General features: G+C 40.6%; 1 protein-coding gene across 1 annotated transcript in view; it reads left to right on the plus strand.

Annotated features, from left to right (window-relative positions):
- Positions 1–14,985: 14,985 nt before the first annotated feature.
- The window catches only part of LOC119771743 (glutamate receptor ionotropic, NMDA 2C-like), a 155,368-nt gene continuing 149,900 nt past the window's right edge, over positions 14,986–20,453 (plus strand). Inside the window, exon 1 of the mRNA XM_038267865.1 lies at positions 14,986–15,906. The gene's annotated coding sequence lies outside the window, so the exon portion shown is untranslated. The remainder of the gene's footprint in view (positions 15,907–20,453) is intronic.

Consider the following 20,453-nt stretch of genomic DNA (forward strand, 5'->3'; position numbering starts at 1 on the left):
AGCAGTTCTCGCCGTAAAGCAAGACTGACTCTCACGAGACTTCTGAGCCTGTGGGTGCGGGTCGGTGCTCCTGCAGTTGCAAGTGCGGTATTTCCCCCACAGACCACCAGGGCGGCCGAGAATACCTTTGTTCAACCTGAAATGAATCATTTAATCATCCAAAACGTTATGGAACACATTAATTAACTGAAAAATGTTGCATAGTGTGACTTTAATAAACGTTTTGAACTTTCCTACTGACTGTCTCTCCTTGAATACTGGGTCCATCTGTCCTCAGTTCATGACAATTTAGTGAGGTAATAATAATGAACACAGTGAAATAAACACAAATTAAATGAATATTTTGCCAAATAAGACAAAAAAGACATCGGCATCAGAGCCAGCGGTCCTTCACACACAGCTATTCACATCCCCACTATGGACTGTTCTGCCTGCTGCCCTCTGGGACGAAGCTTTGAAGCCTCCGCTGCAGGTCCAGCAGCTTCCAAAACATATACCAGTCTTATGTTTACATTTGATCACCATGTTTACATTTTATCACTGCTGCACTTTAGAAATGGAAATGTCTTGAGAGCTGCACAGAACAAAATTTCATTTTGTATACACCCTGCGTACAAAGTCTAAGTCTGAAGTGTGTTGGACCTTGAGTGCTGCTAACCTTCTACATCCCACAAAGTTTGAAAAGACCCAGGTAGCTGAAGGGAGGTCCTGTCTGCCATCAGTGAGGTTTGTGCAAAGTTGGAAAAAATGAGAAAAATAAATCTGTGTGCGGCATCCTTCCAACGGTAGTTTAAATGATATTGGCCAGACGCAGACGAATCCAAGTTTCTGGGGCTGCTGCTTAATTGCATGCCTGGACACAGTGATGTGAGGGATGTCAGCGGCTGCATCGACATAAGGGAGGGATGTCAGAGCTGCCAAAAATGGTGGACATTGTGTCTGTCGATGGAGCTCGCTGCAATGTCTTTCCTGAAGGCATAGCGGACTTTTTTTCTCTTAAAAACTAATTAATTAAGGAATGAAGTAAAAAAAGAAAAAAAGCATTATTTTCCTCTCCTTGTCTTTATGGTAGGCAGGTGGGTTACCCATAAAATATGTTGTTGTCTTTATTATTTAGTGTGTCATGTTTCCAGGATTTAAATGGAAGCTACTTTGAAATAGGATTTTATTTTGGTTGCATCTTTGTGTTCTTTTTTGTATAAAAATGTATGTTTTAATGTTAGTTGTGATTAAAAGTTGTTGCCCGTAGTTCACTTAGAGCTAACATCCTAAGATTTGCTCCTAAGCCTAAGCCTGAGTTCCTTTAAATCAAGACTAAAAACACATTTGTTTAGGATTGCCTTCGACTGTTCTAGTTAAACAGTTCAACTAAAACATATTTTCTTTAATCCAACTGTTTTTAATATTCTTTTTTGTTTCTGCATTTTTTATTTTATTTTATTTATTTTTTCCTACTTGCTTTGATTCTGTTTTATCTTCCTGTATTTTAATCATGTAAAGCACTTTGCATTGTCTTCTTACTGAATTGTGCTATACAATAAATTTGCCTTGCCTTTTCTGTTATTTGTTTTATTGGATTTCCCTCATCTTGGCTGTGACACCGAGACTTTCATAAAGATGTTTTTCAGATAAATAGGTTGTTATGTAATGTTTATCATTGATTAGTTTTTTTTTTTTTTTTTTTACAATAGAACAGTTTTTGTTTGACATTAAAATAAAATGTTATTTTTTATATGTTCTATATTTAAACCTGTTGTACAAACCTGTATTATGAACAGGGACCAAAACATGGTTATATTCATTGACTCTAGTTACTATAATGGGTCCATTCTGGGCCACATAAGCCTGAGAATTAAATAAGAACTTAACAGAAATAGGCATTCAAAATGTCCATACTTTCCATGATGGGCCCTTGGATGTGAACTGACATTTTAGACATGGACATTTTTGATTTATGCTCAATTTTGAAGCGTGGTCTGCGTTGTTATTCAACGCCACAACGCAATAGTGACAATCAAGAACTAGCTGTGGGTCTAGATACGGCCGAGGCGGTGAGGAAGTGAGGGCAAGTTTGTTCAACAACTGAGGGACATGAGGGCCAAAAAGAGCGGGGATCCAGGTGGAAAAAGGCTCCCAGCGTTCTCACGCACCTCGCTCTTCTAGCTGGTCGAACTTCAAGAGTCGTTTTCCACAATGGCGGTCAGACAAACAAGACAAGCCGGTAAGGTACCAAACAGGAAATACGCAGCTTTAGTACCTGGATGTAGAATTGACCAATCAGAGGCCTCCTGTCTGCGGTCACCTACAATTTTGGAGAGGTGCACCAAAGTTTCTGCGGAATTGGAGGAGGGGCATTTGCGTTCAGTGCGACACACATGCAGACGACCTTGTTTCTGAGTATAAATCAGCCTTTAGTGACCCAGTTCCTCAGCTATCATTATACCGGCCTCCACTGGTCACTAACCTGTGTCTCTGCCTCCAGGGGTTCCAGTCCGAGCGAAGCAGCCTGTCCTGTGCCTTAGCGCTTCTGTCATGATCTGGCCTGTTTGCTCTCCCCTAATTAGTCATTCCTTTCACCTGTCGTTTTCCTTCCCTGCCTCAATTATAATTATTCCTCTCACCTGTTTCCTGTGGTTTATATTCAGTTCAGCCTGAGCATTCAGTGCCAGATCATTACTTGTCTTTCTGTTAGTCTGTTTGTCTGAGTTTTTGCCTTGGTTCATGTTCTGGATCCTAGCAGCCAGTGGAAAGAGGGTTTTTGTGTTTGTCTCGTCTCCTGATCGTCCACTGTTCCTCCCCCGTGGAGTCCTCTGGGTTTTCGGCTCTATATGTGGGGCGGTTCAGTTTTTATCTCAGTAAGCCTGGCTCCAGGGAGGAGACCAGTTTAAAGTCCTGCATCAAGTTCTGGTTCCACGTCCTGTCTCGGCTCCTGGGAGCCTGTGGATGCCTGGAAGTCTGGATCCTGCCACCTGTTTCTATTCCTGCCTGATCTGGATCCTGTTCCTGTCTGTTCTGGATCCCTGACCAGGATGGGCTTCCAGCATGTCCACTGGGACTGCAGCACTTGGGGACATTCTAGGACTGGACTGTTAAACCAGGTAAGTGGGCAACTCAGATAATCATCTTCTGTCAGATGATCGTGGTCACTCACTCTGTGATTGGGCGGTGCCCCGCTCCCCATCCTGCAGTGTCCGCGAGCCGCAGCTCTTTAGTTTTTGTTAATTTAATAAGCCTTTTTTAACTTTCCTCCTGACTGTCTCTCTGTGAATACTGGGTCCATCTGTCCGCGGTTTCTTGACAGCTTCCCCTGCTTATTTTCAATAAGGCTTGTAAAAAGTTACCGACCTGTCGCGGTTGAATCTTGGGTCAGATTCTTGTGCTTTACAGTTTACAATTACTGTCAAAACCTGTTGTCATGTCTCCTGGTTATTTAATGAATATACATTATGAAGTGTTATTTATAGAGTTTGTCCTCAGTGATCTCTACTCAGAAATGGAACCGGACAGAGAAACAGAGATCTTTCTTTAACACATAACGAGCTATCTGGACCATTTGAAAGTAGGTAACCTCTGAGCGAATGAAAATTTCTCATCTAATTTAGAACAATCAATAATTTGAACTACTTTACAACCCGGAGACGTATATTGCTCTGACTTTAGACATTCCTGATAACGATCCTCTTCACATTTTCTGCTTGTTTTTTCCCCCTATTTGGTATTCTCTTTATTCTTTAAAGATTTACGCTTTCATTACACACTGATTTCAATCCTGCTGTCTTCTCTGTGAATAGTGAGCGCTTTCTTTCTTTCTTTCTCTTTCTGAGTCGATGTAATAACAGGCAGCCAGTGAATCAGGATGGCTGTTTGAAACAGCAGTGAACAATTCAGCCTGGAATAAAATAATCTTAGCATTTTTATCAGATCCAAACCTTATTTGTGAGAACTAGTTGACCAAAGAAGCATAGAAAGCTGTCGAATGATAAATCAATGCTATTTTTCCCACATTGTGTTTTATTTCTTAATATAATTTAAGAAGATGATGTTTAAAACTAGAAGTCAAAATGTCAGATAAACTCCTGGCCTATCAGATCACTGGTGATACAGCTGAGCTCACTAGGCCTTGTCTTGACAAACGACCTGCCAGTACAGGCTTGACTTTTTGGTGAAAGTTAATCAAAAATCTAAATGTTTGGCAGTCTTTCCCTGTGTCTGGCTCTTTTCCCTCTGCTTCCTTTCCTGTGGCTCAGTTCATTGGGTCACATTGTTTTGCGTTTGCTCCCTTCCGTAGGGCACACCATTTATGAGCTCGCTTATTTGTGGGCATGAAATTGGACCGAATTATTATGCAGATGACGTCGCTGGTGAGACTTAACGAAGCACACTGATGCTGGTAACTTCACTGACTGTGGGCAGGATATTAGCAGTTGGATGTCTAATAGCTGGACGCCACTGAAAAACAGATTCACATCCTTTTAACCTCTAACTTCAAACTATCAAATACTCCCAGCAAATATCTGGTGATTGTTAAGCTCTGTATCTAGAGTGCAACATATTTCCTCAACTTGTACATGCAAGTCTTTTCATTGTTTGTCTTTAGTCATGTTTTATGATTAAGTTGTCGGCCATGTTTTCTTCTGTTTGCATCCTGGTGCTTATAACGGCTCTGCAACCTTTAGAAACCTTTTCAAATTTTCATTGAATTCAATTCTATTCAGTTTATTTCTATAGCTCCAATTCACATCATGTCATCTCAGAACACTTTCCAGTTCACCAGATCATCCAGTCAGATTGATTCAAAGTTTTCTATCTAAGGAAAACCAGCTGATTGCATCGACTCATTGACTCTTCAGCAATCCCTCACATTAAGCATGCTTGTAGCGACAGTGGAGAGGAAAATCTCCCTTTGAACAGGAAGAAACCTCCAGCAGTTACATACATTCACAGGTGACATATTTTAGTCTTTTTTTGTTACCTTCATAAATAACTTATAAACGTGAGTAAATATAGTCAAAATATGGAGCTTTTATGTCCCCATTTTACTCTGATTGGACAGTTTGTAGAAGTTCTTCAGCAATCCCTCACACTAAGCATGCTTGTAGCGACAGTGGAGAGGAAAAACTCCATTTGAACAGAAAGAAAACTTCAGAAGAACCAGGCTCAGTGTGAGCGGCCATCTGCTGAGGCCCACTGGGGTTCAAGGAGACAGAAGCAGACATAGAAAAAGAAGCATAGATACAAAAGGCAACTGTCAACCAGCTCCACAGGCGGCCCCGTCCAGGAAACACACAGCCAGGCAGACGAGCTCCGAGCCAGCTCCCATGTCAGAGGATGAAGAGAGCACATCCAGTTAGACACAGTCAGAGAAACAGGACTACACTGGAAAACAGGCCAAGCTCCAACATCTAGAAACAAAGGTGTTGATGGCAGCAGCACAGCTGATATTTCTCTCCAGGATGGAGTCACAGCCAAACAGGAACAGACCAGATTAAGCTACTTTTTTGGGATTTTGGGATACAAACATTTTTTTTTTTAAACAATGCAATTTCTCTTATTTTCTGAGAAACTATAAATTACAATAAAATGCAAAATCTTTTGTGCCTTTATCTGTAACGATCTTGGTTCTGTTGTTTTTCTCTAAGTTTTCAGTTTCAAGTTTAGCCAGGTTTTTCCTTGTTTTCTAGCTTTATTTGTGTCTGGATTCATTTAAGTTGCTTAGGTTTTTCTGTCTGTCCTCTGCTGCCCCCTTGTGTTCTTTTCCCTTGTCTTCCTCGTCAGCTCTAGTCACACCTGCTCCCTATCAGCTCATTAGCTCTACCTTTGTTCAGTCAGCTGGTTCTTCGTCTTACCTTTTCTCACCCTGGCTCCTTGATGGTTTTCCTTGATATCTCCATTGTTCTGGTTTGTGTTTGATTTTTATGTAGGATATTTGGATACCTGTTTTTGTTTAACATTTATAAGTTGGATTTTTGGATTCCTGTTTTTGCTGCCTGATCTTTAATTAAAACTTTTAAGAGCTCAACCTCTGCCTGTCAGCCTCTGCACTTGGGTCCTCATAAAAACCTCCAAACAAACTGTGCCTTTATCCAGAAGAACTTATCAGTTCAAAGAGGACTGGCTACAGGGGCGGATCTAGAAAAATATTTATGGGGTGGCAAGAGGGGGGCAGGAATTTTTTAGGGGTGGCAACATATGGCATTTGTTTACACTGAATTTAATCACAGTTATCACAGTTTGGTGAGAATAGTATGTACAGTACTAGTGTTTCATGTGAAACAGTTCATATTAATAATACATCGTACAATGTGATCTCACTTAATAGGAGATAGAAGAATGATAACACTACTTCTAGAGGGGCCTTATGACAGGAAAGGTATTAAGGTAAGACACAGGTGCTGAGTCGCAGAGGTGTGAGATTGACTGTCAGAGAGGCAGCTTTGCAGCATTTGCACAAGAAGAAACGATAGAAAGAAAAAGTTTCCCATCAGAGATCTATGGACTGAGCTGGACTAAAGTGAGCAGAACTACACAGTAGAAATAAATGGGTCAAGGCACCCGAACAAGGTACCAGACATCCATGTAATGTTTACTCTGAACACACATTTACCCCATTTGTTCCTCAGTAACTTGACTTACAGCAGTTACGGCAACATGAAAGGGACATTTCATGCATGTAAATATGCTGTAGATAGAGCTGTATATGGAGGACCAACTCTGCCATATTTAAAAATAAATACAGAAATAAATAAATGCTCAATAAATAAATAAGCATACAATTAATTGCCACCAAAAATACAATCAACAAATAAATGTAATTAGAAATTATATTATAATGGCAGGCAGAAATGTTAAAAGGGCAGGCAGAAAGAAATAACGGCGAAGAAATAAGTAGGGTAAAAAAATACAAAGGAAGAATAAAACAGACAAAAATATGATAACATGCACATAAATAAATACTTAAAAATATAAGTAATTAAAAAATGAAATTGAACATAATAAATGACAAAAAAATAAATAAGGTAAATATTAAAAAGGCAAAGAAATAAAGAAGCCAATTAAAAGAGTCATATACCTTTATGACTAGCTGTATAATTTAATTTCTACTTACATTTATTTGTTGTTTGTATTTTTGGTGGCAATTAATTGTATGCTTATTTATTTATTAAGCATTTATTTATTTCTGTATTTATTTTTAAATATAAATCAACAAAAAGGCGGGTTCTGTATGTTACATCAAAATCTCCACAAATCTGAAAAGAAGCAACATAAAAATACATTTTGCTTGTGAGTAGGTTCATACAGGTCATTTCTGGATAATTTCATACTATATATACAAAAAAAGAAACAACAACACTGCTTCATATTAAGCAGGATTTACACCAGTATCACATTTTTACTTTTAACACTTTTGGTTTTATTAAAGGAAATATCAGATTTTCTCAGGTGCCAAAACAAAATGTAACAGCTCTGTAAAGGCTCACCAGAGAGCAAACATAAAGTTAACATGACTATAACAGCTGAATGCAGCGATTTCCATGTTGCTCGGCAAAACGCTTCACAACTTTATTTAGATCCAATCCCTTTGTGCGTTTTGATTTGAGTACAATCAAACTTGATCGTCTCTTTTCTGTCATAGTTGACCGCAAATATGTCTTTATGAGGCTGAAACGTCAGGCCTAACTAACATCATAGTTAGAGAAATAACGTTCTGCAACCTGATTTTTATCATCTCAAAATCAGCATTGCAGCTATGCTAGCAACATTGTGCTTTCATTATGATTTCATTTCTCGATAGATAGTTAATCAGTTTCTACCTGTTTCATCCCGTGTCTCCTCTCCCCATCACCGCAGGCTCCCTCACTTTGCCCCGCTCGGTTTTCAAAACAATCAGTCTCAGTCGCTCTCGCGTCATCTCGTGCTGCATTCACTGCAGTCCGACATTAGAAATTAGCGGTCGTAATTCTCAAATGATCCATAATTTATAAGCCTCGCCACCCCTACCGCCAACTGGGGTGGCAGCAGGGGTGGCAAGGCTGTCATTTAGGGGGGCAGTTGCCACCCTATGCCACCCCAGTAGATCCGCCTATGACTGGCTATGTTTTCTATAGATTTTGTATTTCAGGGCATTCCTCTTGATTTTTTGATGCCAGATATCTTTCCCAGTAAGGAGAACTAAGCTGCAGCAAACAGGTGGTTGGTGAGATGAGGGTGATTAAATGCACGGCATACAGCGGAGATAAATGAGCAGAGCAGAGAGGCCATGGCAGCCAAGGAGAGCCAAATGAAAACAGGACGTTTTAGATGCCATCAGTCATTTGTTCCCATGACAAGATGAAAACCACTAACATTTACATCAACGAGACCTACCGGGTAATATATGACTACGCAGCTTAAACATAAAGGAACTGATGGTGTCATTTTATTACTTAGAGTCGTAGGGAAATCATATTTAAATGGCTTAAAACAGGTGTTGGTCTGTGAGCACAACCCCCATCTGTCATGATCTTGGCGCTGATGGTTTGGTTTTTTCCTTTGCTCCTTGCTTCCCTGTCTAATTGGTTCTGCTGCTAATTAACGCTGACCATTACCACCTGGTTCCTCTACTATTTATGTTGTATGCTTGTCTTCCACCAGGTTATTCAAGCAGTTTGGTGAGATTAACTCCAGCTTTCTTAAGGCTGTTCTGTTTTACTGATTGTGGCCTGTTTCTGCCCCGTGGATCCTGAGTTTTGCCTTGCCCCTGCCTGCTCTGTTTGTTCTGATCTGTTCTGGACTGATTCCTGGATTCTAGCGGCTTCTGAGTCTTGACCTGTATTCTGACTCCGGCTTTGGATTTCCCCCTAAAGAACACTGTTGCTGCTCGGCGTCGGCTGGCGTCTCTCTCTCTAGGAACTCTGGGGGGCGGCGCCCGCTGCAAGCTGGGGACTAACCTTCCGTTTGGATTCTGCTCTTTTCTCTAAGAACGGTCTGAACTTTGAATCAGGTCAGTGACTCTGCTCCAAGTGGTGATCAGCTTCACATCCAGTCACTGACCTGTATCTGCTGTCTCTGCAGAGATCCGCCCCGCAGTTGACAGCAGCCCCACGTTCCTGTTTGTTTGAAATAAATGCTTTGAATTTTCCCACTGCCTGTCTTGCCTTGAATTCTGGGTCCAACGCTCTGAGATCATTACACCATCTGTGGACGTCGGGCCCTCATACCATCCTCATGGAGTCGGTGCCTTACCACTTGTGCATACACATACTTATTTTTGGCATACTTATTATTTCTTCTGAGGTTATATTGCAGGGCTCAGGAGGTGCACCTCCTTTTCCTCCTTGCACAAAGGTGCAGGTAGCGTTCCTGCTGCTGGGTTGTTGCCCTCCTACAGCCTCCTCCATGTCTGCTGGTTTACCGGCCTGTCTCCTGGTAGTGCCTCCAGCTTCTGGACTCCTCACTGATAGATACAGCAATCCTTCTAGCCACAGCTCGCACTGCTGTGCCATCCATGATAAGAAAGTAACATGATTCAAAAGTAACCAATACATAAGCTAGAAAGCATAGGTACCAAACTGAGAAGTGGTCTGTGGCCCCCACCTGCAGAACCACTCCTTTATTGTCTTGCCAATTTGCACCAGATCGTGTGAAATTGATTGTCAATCAGTGTTGCTTTCTAAGTGGACAGTTTGATTTAACAAAAATGTGATTTAATTGAAGTAATTTTGTCTTCTTTACTAGCCTGACGTAGTCCTACTCAATTCTAGTCAGAATGAGTCTGATGCTGCTCCATAGAGCTGTGATTATGGGGCGTGTTTCGAACGAACCAGGAAAAAAAATGCCTCTGCACTCAATTGGATAGACCTACAACCAATAAGAGCAACGGAGTGCGTGACGTATGTTAAGCCACGCATAGTTGTTGTCAACAAAAATCAAAGCGTGCAGTTGCACGCCTAGAATAAGAAGATGAGCCTTGATCGCGTTTCTCTGTTCCTCTTTTAAAATTAATTTGCTGTCGATATCTTCTAGAACAGACCTAATAGCAGAATCTACACACCTCAACTCTGCAGCGGCAGCCATTGTTGTTGTCACCCAAGCGCGATTTGGTCACGTGGTTGATTACGTTACTGTTGATCATCTGTCCATCATCGTATAAAGCCCGCCCTGACAATTTGATTGGATCGCCAGAGAGTGGGCGATCATACTCGCGCTACTATTGAGCAATGCCAGACCGAACTTCCCGACCTCAAACATTGTGGGCGGGACTAAGTTCGGAATGGCACCCAGACTAGTTCTTTACATGTTCCCTTAATCTTTTTAAGCAGTGTATTTTTTTGTAGAACTTCCTTACAGCTGACAGCTGAAAGAAATTTTGAGTTCAGTAACTTTACTCAGGTTTGCAGTAGGGGGGTGAGGGTGTTGGCCTAGAGGTTAGAGCAGTGCGCTACTGCGCTTGTGCTCTGAGGGTACAATTACCTGGTTTGATCCCCACAACCTCCACTCTGGGTTCCTGAGCAAGACCCTTAACCCCATTACTCCCCAACGGGATGGGTCAAGATGCAGAGAGTGAATTTTGTTGCTTTGTACTTGTGACAAATAAAAGCTATGCTGCTATAGACTTAGACTGCTGGAAGACATAGGGATCCCTTTTCATCATCCTGCTTCATTCTTTCTCTTCATCCTTCTTCATACTCTCCCATTCTGCAGTATTTTTTAGTTCAACCTCTAACATTCTGCTCTCTCTGCTTTTATCATCATAGTACCTTCATCTGGTCTGGACAATAGAGGGATTTACATTTACAGTAATTAACCTTGAATTGGTGTCAGTACTGGAAAATGTTATTTACAGATTCAGCTTAGGTTCTGCAGGAATGAACTAATGCACAAAAATGAGAAACCCTGAATGTGCTCACATTTCAAAATGTATTACTCTGATGAATTATTTTTAGTGGAAAATGTGAGAAAATGTTCTCTGAAGCAGAAAAATTAACGTATTTTAGTGAGAAACTATTACTTTTTCAAAATACAAAGCCTAAACTATTTAAGGATATAATACAAATTTTTTTATAAATGATGAAGAAATGATTGCAAGTGACTCTTTAAAAGAAACAACAAACCCCAAAATCATTCATCCTAAAAAGTCCTGATGCATTTATTGATTTTGAGGTTCATTTTTTCAAAGCTTTAAAGACGAATCACCAAAATCCACATTTACTTTTTGTTATTAATTGATCCCATTTAAAGAGGCACAACAAACATGACAATGACAGCAAAGCGCGTTGTTCACACAAAGCTTTCTTTGTGTCACTGAATCAAAGTTCTCCGTTTGAATCTGCCAGCAACTATTCAAAAACCAGAGAAAGCAACATCAATTTCTTCGGTTTTCATCCTGCAGACTCCAAACAACTTTACAGTTTTGTCTTTCTTACGAAGAACATCTGCTGTGTAGCGATCCATTTGTGTGCATTTTCCTTTTTTTCTCTCCTTTATTCCACTCACATGGTAGGACGGCTTTTTTCTAAGTAGTAGTGTTGTCTGCATGTTGCCATCAGTTCTAATTAAAGCTTATTTTCCAGAAGACAAGCCTTTTAACACAGCTCTATAAATACAGACAAGTGTTAAAATAGCGTTTCAGATGTGCGGCGTGTGACTGAGGTGTTTCTGCATGAGTAATGAGAAGGAATCAGAATGAGCGATCCTGCTGATTAATGCGAAGCAACAATAGCAGACAGATGTTTTAACGGGTGGTCTCTGTCTGTGTGCGGACAGAGTGTGAAGCAGTCAAATGAGAACATTTATTCTCTGGCCTGCAGAGTCTCTCTGATTAACTGGGATCTATTCAGTGTCAGAAACAATTAGGAAGTCTCGCCGAAGGATTCATATCCCTTAAACCTTTTAACTTATTTTTTCTAAATAGTAGAAAATTTTTTTTGGATTACAAAAAGCTCACATTTATATAGAAATTCTTTAAAAAAAATCCCTTCTTTGCTAGCATCTGTCATTGGAGCATCTGCGACGCTTTAAATTAGAGTCATTTATATATTTTCCAGTGATGAAAGATGCATAACAAAAAAGATGAACAATTACTGTGACTCGAATCTTTACAGCCATTAATAACTAAATCTACCAGCTCGATCGTTGAAAACTTGATGGATTAGAAGATTCGCTGAGGCAGTACTATGATCCTATTTAACCAGTTAATAACACACATTTCATGCCTGCAAATAACTCCACAGACCCGGGCCTGAAAGCAGCTGCACAGGGTGGACCAAGTGGGTGGACAGGAGGCAGATGCAGGCTCCAGATTGGCTCTTAAAGGAAAAGTCCGGTTATATTCAGAATTAAAACTTCTGAAAGTTCTTTAAATATGAAATTATTAATTACTGTTCAATAAATTATAAGTGTTTTTAATTCAGAGTAATTTTCATGTGAATGTGCTTTACTGGAGGCATCCATGTTTGTCAAAGAACACTACTGCCACCTACTGGTTAGTGACGTCACGGTGCGGTATCGGCTGTTGATCAAGTCCCAGTGCTGTATCTGGTGTTTGTCACAACGCGCTATTATCCAAGTCATCTTGAAAACATTCTTCTTCCAAATGTTGGCTACATATTACGGGTTTTTTCTCTGGCCAGAAGTTCGATGGCAAATCCTCCCTCTTCAAGTTGGCGATCCAACGACCAACCCGTCCGTGGAGGATCAGGAATCAGAAAGGTGGAATAACTCTTTGTTTTCACTTTTACCCGATGTATTCCAGCATCCAGCTGCCATGCACGTGGGCATTGTCAGTTTCACTATAGCTCTGGTGAATTTCAATGGTGAAGTCCTCTGGAAATCTTCAATAATTGTTGTTGATTGCAGATGTGTCTAGTAGTTCCCATTGATTTAGCTTGGAAAGCGGGGAGAATGGCGCTAGGCTTACCGCACCGTGACGTCACTGCTGGAAGATGGCAGGAGGGAGGGGCTACTATATTTGGGCAAAAAGGGCCGCCCCCAGACTCAGTGATCGCGACAAAAATTATTGTTCTTATTTTCTTACTGATTAAAGCTAAATTCATTAAATCACACCTTGCAGACCAGACTTTTCGTTTCAGGGTGTTTCATAATGGTGGCTACTGAATGGGTTTATATACAAGTTAACAACAAATCCAAACAGAAACATGAAAAGATATAGAAAATGAAAGTAAAAAGTAGAAGCTTCCACAATGTTACCAATCAGAATTAGATTTCACTCAGTTTAAAAACTCTTCTCAAAGGGACATTTAAGGAAGGCCAATTCTGCCAATCTGATGAAAAAACAAACAAAAACTTTTATTTCATAATTTGGACCTAAATGTCTCATAACTTGGATAATCTTTATCATCATTGTGACGTGGTCTTAGCTAACTCATTATCATCAGGTAGTAGCTCAAAATGACTTTGCATAAAATGGGATAATTATGAGATAGAAAAGTCATTATTACAAGATCTAATTATTATGAGATACTATTTCATAACAAAGAGATGGCTAAGTCAAAATAATGATACTGGACTGGAAACTTGGACTTTAACTAGGCCACTCTAATGCTTCCCAATATTCCCTAAAGTAAATCATCACTGAAGCTTTGTTGTGTTTGAGGTCTTCCTGCTGAAATCTGAACTTCAGTGTTAAATCTTTTCCAGACTGTAAAGTCGTCCTGTAAATAGATCCGTCCATTTTCTCATTAATTCATTTATCCTCCTTAAATAAAGCCCCATGAATCCAGCATATGTTCTATGCTTGGAAATAAATGCACATCCCTTCCTTAGGATCTTAAAAAACAAAAAACGTAAAAAAAAACTGTTCTTAAGAGCTGACAGCTGGTCCATGAGCTAAATAAGCTTTAGATGCAGAGAAATGGTGTACTGCCCCTTTAAAGCACCGTCCCCAGCTCCACAGAGCCCAGTAATATATTTGTTTTGTCAGTTTCTCTAAAACCTTCTGGATGTTTGAGGATCTGTTGGTTTATTGACTTTGTTAAACTACAGATATAAGCAGATAGACTGTGCAAACAGAAAAGTTTAACCCTTTAAAGCCTGAACCATGAAACAATTGAAAGAACATTCAAATTTTGCAAAATTAGAACGTCATTGAACTTTATGAAAAATGTATAAGTTAAATTAGATAGATAGATTCCGTATAATCTTTTATACATTTTCTGTTCACTAAATGTGTATGAATATTTAAGTCAGTGTTTTAATAAAAAAACATCACACTGATGATGCAAAAGTCTCAAAAACTCATGTGTCACACTGCAAAAAATGTAAATCTAAGTAAGTAAATTTTTCCTAAAACAAGTGCATTTCTTCCTGAATTGAGCAGGTAAGTAAGACTTTTTGCCAATGAAATAAGACAGTTTCCATTTAAAATAAGAAAAAAACAACTATATTCTCTTACTTCAAGTGCATAATATCTACTTTATCTTATTTTAAGGGTAAAAATGCTCATTCCATTGGCAGATCATCTTATTTTCCTGCTCAAATTTAAAGTAAATACACTTGTTTAAAGACATTTTTACTAATTTTCAGAACGTTTTTGCAGTGCACATATGATACCGTTGGCTTTAAAGGGTTGAAGGTTTGATTTCAACCTGTTGATTCTGGAAAATATCAATATGACAGAAAAAAATCAGATTTCAGGAGGAAAAAAAGGAGGTGTAGATTGACAAGATGAAGGTGAGTAACACAGAGAAAAACTGGAGCAAAAGTGGGCTGGGAGAGGAGGAAGAGGAGTTTATCCGAAGTGAAGGAGAGGGAGGAGAGAGGGGGCTTAAATCCTCGCACCATCATTACCAAGGCGCACATGCAGCCCCTCCTGTGATGGAGTGAGAGGGGATGGAGAGAGATGCAGAGAAAAGATGGAGATGCACAGGAAACAGAGAGCAGGATTACTGGTGTGACAGCACAGGCAGATGAGCGTCAGCGCAGCGGAAACTCTGCTGGAGGAAAATAAAGAAATAAATCAGTGCAACAGGATGAGGACCTGCTAGAGCACAGCCTGCCCGACCTCACAGACCTGCTGCCATCTGTCCTGCTCCTCTCTGATCCTCACGCTTCCAGCATCCTGCAACATCTGGATAACCTCACATCCATACGGGAAGGAGCACAGCAGTGGAGGAGAATCAGACTTACATTTGATACTTTTTATTTTTGATAAAGTAGGATCTAAGGAGGAGCATCGACCACCAGGAAGCCGGAAAACTAGACCAAAGGAGGGGGGGAACTTTCTTCAACCTGCCTAGGTGGGCTCCAGACCTTTCCATATGTGTTTGGGAGATTTTCCAACTTACCACGGATTTGTTCTTTCTGAGGAGGAGGGAGGAAGAGGAGGCACCACCTTCAGCAGAGCTCAAGTCTTACAGGGGTTTATGCTCCTGTCGCTGAGGAAGACTTTTTTTTAATTCTCCCTCTTTCACTCCTGCCCTCATCCGAGCAGCGGGGAGCCTGACGGATACAGACGGGGGAACCAAACACTGCCAGGGCTCCCACACCTCCCTCTCCTTCTTTCACCCTCCGTCACTTTCCTCTCCTGTCCCGTTTTGATGCCCTGTCTTCACCTCCACGGCCGCTTGTGAATGTGATGCACGCAGGAAGGCAGACTGGGAGCGGAGCAGCCAGACAGAAAGGCTTTTTTTGGGGGGGGAAAGAGACACACACACACTCACCGTCACGTTGTGAAGTCCTCCAGGAGAGTGTGTGGTTATCAAAGGCTGCCTCGCAGACGCACACACTCTCACAGAGGGGCTGATGAACTCGCTCTCCAGCTCGTGGTCTAAATGTGGACTCCTACAGGTGCTGAGAGGGGAGAGAGAGGCAGGTGAGGAGCAGGTGGAGGTAAAACAGGGACGCTTTGAAGAAGGGAAGAGAAACAATAATGATGGAGCAGCTTAAGTTGGATGAGAGCAGAAAACACAGGTAAGTCTATTAAATGATAGAGGCCATTGGTTTATATGAGCAGGACTGGATATGAATCAATGCAGAATATAAAAGCCTCAGGAGCACCCTGAGAGTGCACACTGAGCAGGCACACTTTTAGTGTTTATAAGCGACGAGTTTCCTCCAGAGAAAGCAGGCAGCTGTTAGAGGAACTGTGAGGGCAGAGCTGGGAGCGTTTGGTTCTTACTGGGAGTCTGAGTTCAGCCTGTTTCCTCTGTGCTGTTGGTTCGCCCTGAAGCCTGCTCCAGTTTTATCCCAGAAGCTGCAGCGTCACAGCTTCTCAGACCCGTCCTGAACAGGAGCTCTGGTCCCTTTATGGACGGTTAGGAGATTTAAACCCCCAGAAAATGAGTCACTCTATTTGACTTTTAAATTGCTGTTTGTGTATTTAATCATTTTCAGCTCTGTGCTCGTTTTTAAGCAGCTATATTCCCCATGAATGTTTTATTTTCCCATCTGAGCGATCATATGATTTCCTATATAAGAAGCCAACAAGGCATTAGTCTGTTTTAGTTTAGACCAGGGGTGTATCTACAGGGGGGGCAAGGGAGGAAACCATGGGCGGTTCTAGACAGATATGGAAGTAAAACAATCTCATTGAAATCTCTTTTTTTGTACTCCAAATTTCAAACACTGATTTTTTTTCACACATTTAATGCCTTACAATGAATTTTTATCTGGTGAAAATTTAGCTGCAAATGTGTCAACCTTTGCAACATATTCTCATTATGAGTGCGTATGAAATCGTACGAAAAGCTATGCACACTATTTCGTACGTTTTGGACGTTTTTCCCCAAAAAACCACATCAGTGCGCATGCGCAGGCAGACAGAAAAAAAAGCAGATCCGTGGACGGACGTAAAACTGTGAAAAACAGTGCAATCATCACTTATTCATGTCTCTAACTACGTTACTTGCTGTTTTATATCTTAGGGTCAGGGTTAGGGCTAATTGTAATTTATATTCTATATTTGTGAATGGTGCGTCAGATGCGCATGCGCATACGACTAGGGGTGTGCAAAATAATCGTCCTGATGATGCATCGTGATTCTAATTTTCGTGATCTACTGCATCGATTCTTGACGCCAAGTATTGATTATTAATTTAAAAAAATTAATAAATAAAATTGCATGAATGGTTGGCGAACATCAGCCAAAATCAAGTGTAATACAACTTCCAGTCCAGTAGATGTCGCTGCGGATGTGTTGACGCACGCTGCCTTGTGTCACAAGCATTTCCGGCCACGGGATACTGCGCAGAGTCATTCAAAAAACAAAACATGGAGGAGAAAATATTGCAATGCATTGCAATAATTCAAGTATCGTGATGCATCGTGATAGAATCGCATCGAAACGTCTTTGGCAATACCCACCCCTACATACGACTGAAAAAAACGTCCAAAACGTACAAAATTACGGTGCATAAATTTTCGTACGATTTCTTACGCACTCATAATGAGAATAGGTTGACCTTTTGGTGAGCTCCAGCAAAAGCAATCTACACTCGATGCAGTCGAGCAGCTTCCAGCCAATGAAAAGAGCTCATTTTGTCAGAAAAGAAAAAGTAGGGCGCTGTTCCAATTCATGGGCTGCGTCAGAAGGCCAGGTTCGAAGTGCGATGACGTCATAGCGCGGCGCCGAGCTCTGGTTGGATTCCAAGACTCCTCGTTATGCGACCTTAAAATGCGTCCTTCTTTTTGCCCGATTTGAAGGACGGGTCTGATGTATCCTCGCTATCCTTGGTTTACCCAGGATTCATTGCGAGACCAAGCAAGCCGTGATCAGAGGAAAGGTTACTTGGAGCTGAACAGTGGTGAAAATTGGAAGTTCAGTTTAATATAATCCAGTCTGTGAATAGTTCCGTCTGAAATGAATGAAAATAGTTGTTTTAATGGTTATAGAGTCAGATATGTGGCGGTAATGTTTGGTTTATCTAAAGGTTTTTATCTGTTACTGTGTAAATGGGTTTGGCTGTAATTTAAGGACAGATTCTAATAGATCTGCAGGGTGGGGACTATAAATCTGATAGGAGTTAAATTTTTTTTTTGCTGTTTTGCACAATATGCTTAACAAAGACATTTTTTTTGTTGAAAATAAAAGATTTTGCAGACATATTCTTTATAGATACATTGTTTAGATTTACTTATATCTTTCTACCCCTTTCATAGAATAGAAAATCTCTTTATTGTCCAACAATGGGCAAATTTACAGCAACAGAAAGATTATTGAAAATGGTCAAACAAATGTGGACCTTAGAAAAATGTATAAGAATAACCTAATAGGGAAGAGTTAAAATTTAAACAATCACATCCTGTAAAGTGTTTTAACAATATAAAACTGTTCAGGGGAAGACCTGTTTGAATTCACAGCTAAAACTCTTCCGGTCTCCTTATTTTCAAGGACTTGGAAGGATCCAGTCTATCTAGTCCGCATCCTTGGAGGATGCATCCCAGGATTTCGAACAGAGCCTAGCTTTGCCGGCAGCCGCTTCTTTTGGATCAAACCAATAGCCTTGGCAGACGGGGGTGTAGCACTAGCTGTGATCGGCTCAGTTATTTCACCCAGTCCCATTAGATGAAAAACTCTGATGACTGTCTATTAGTAGCTACCTGACGTTTTGTAATAATATCTATTTAACAAGAAAAACTCCTCCTCAGTTTCATTCAGCCGGGAACAAAGCTACGCCCAACTGCTGTGTCAGGTGACCAAATGAGCTCATTTCATTGGCTAGCAGCTGCTCGATTGTGTTGATTGCTTTGGCTTGAGTTCACCAAAAGGTCAACATATTTGCAGTTGCAGCTGAATTTTTTTTTGCATAGATCTAGATTTGATCGAAAACTGTCATTTTAACCTAAACTAAGTAAAAGAAAATATGTGAAATTCCCAAATTATGAATGTTTATTGACCTAATAAAACAGAATTGTAATTTAACCTGATTGAATAGAATTTTCCCTTCATGCAGCTCTCTTAATATTTTTGAATTCCTTCCCGTGTTTGTTATTTCATGCTTTTCTGTGCCCCCATGACAACATGCTGGCCCCCTACTGGCCCCCTGGTGCATTTGGTGTAGAACCGCCACTGGAGGAAACATGTTGTTGGTGTCGTGGTTTTTGTTCTGTTTAATTTTTATCTTTAAGTTTTATTAGTTTTGTTTCAATTTTGTGTTATTCTAGTCATTTTTTAAATTGTATTTGAGTTCTTAGCTATTTCTTGTTTGTCCTCTGCTGCCCTCTTGTGTTAACCTGACTCCGCCAGATGTATTTGCTCCGCATATCCATCTGGAAACCTTCCGTTGAAGTCATTTTGGGAAGGGGCGAAAATACTGGTTAGCTGATTGGCCTATGTTGGTGATAGACGGGCCAAATAAACCAATCAGATCAACGAAGCATATGACGTACTAACAGAGCGACGACGAAAACACAACCACAAGCCAGGCTACTTTTGCTGAAACCAGTCGGGAGAAGAGCAAAAACATCTTTTCCTCTGAGAAAAGCCTCCAGAGCAGTGTTTTGCTCTTCTTTCAGTGAAGAAATACTCTGTAATTCCGATAAAACTTGCTCGATAGCCACGCTAACGCTAGTTTCATCGGCTGAAGCCGCCATGTTCTTTAGACTGAACTGTCGCGCTTCTCGTTGTGTCACACCTCAACCCGCCTCAAAGCCAACGCTGATTGGACGTTCGTTTGGTGAACGGCTCCAAATTTTCTTTAACGGAGAGTCTCCAGACTGATCTGCGAGTGAAACCTTGAAAGCTCGCGAGATCAGGATGGTCTCACCAGGCTACTCTTGTGTCAGGCTCCTTTCCCCTAGCTCCCTTCTAGACTCCTCTGTTCACACCTGCTCCCAATGTGCTGATGAAGATTCTCAGTCTTCCAGGTCATAGTCATTCCATAAAAATTTAAAAAAAATATCCACTGGACTTGGTTTCCAAGATTTGAAGACGTTTCGCCACCTCTCCAGGAAGCTTTCTCTATCAAATGTCCCAATCTGCTGATTAGCCTGGTCTTTGTTTGTCTCTCCCATATATGCTCCTGCTCAGTTGCTTTTACTGGTTTGTCATCATTTCTTTTCCCCCTTGTTGTGAGTATTCCTGGTTCTCACTTTTTGTGGATTTATGTTTTTGGATTTTTGCTTCTCTTACCCTTTTTTTTGTTATCAAATCTGCACGTAACCACCTTCAGCTTCAGTGTCTGCGTTTAGGTCCTGTCAAACCTCCACCCAGGCCAGAGAGCCTCTAATTACTGATCCAAAACTATGGTATACTAATTAATCAAAGACCAAACCAAAACCATCTAAAACCAACAAAAACAGCAATAACATTTTATGATTAAGAACTTTTTATTGTGTAAAATGAAGATTTTTATTGTTATTTAAGAAATATTGTTTTAATATAATTGTCAAAGTACTGGATTGGATCAGTTTTTATGACTCCCCAATAGAGCCCATATGTAGCTTTGAATGGCTTCCCTGAGTTTTTATCAGCTCTGCTCACAGAAGATATTTAATTTACACACCATTAAATTGCATTA

Source organism: Cyprinodon tularosa, unplaced genomic scaffold, assembly GCF_016077235.1.
Source record: "Cyprinodon tularosa strain WSP-4 unplaced genomic scaffold, ASM1607723v1 ctg689, whole genome shotgun sequence".
Lineage (NCBI taxonomy): Eukaryota > Metazoa > Chordata > Actinopteri > Cyprinodontiformes > Cyprinodontidae > Cyprinodon > Cyprinodon tularosa.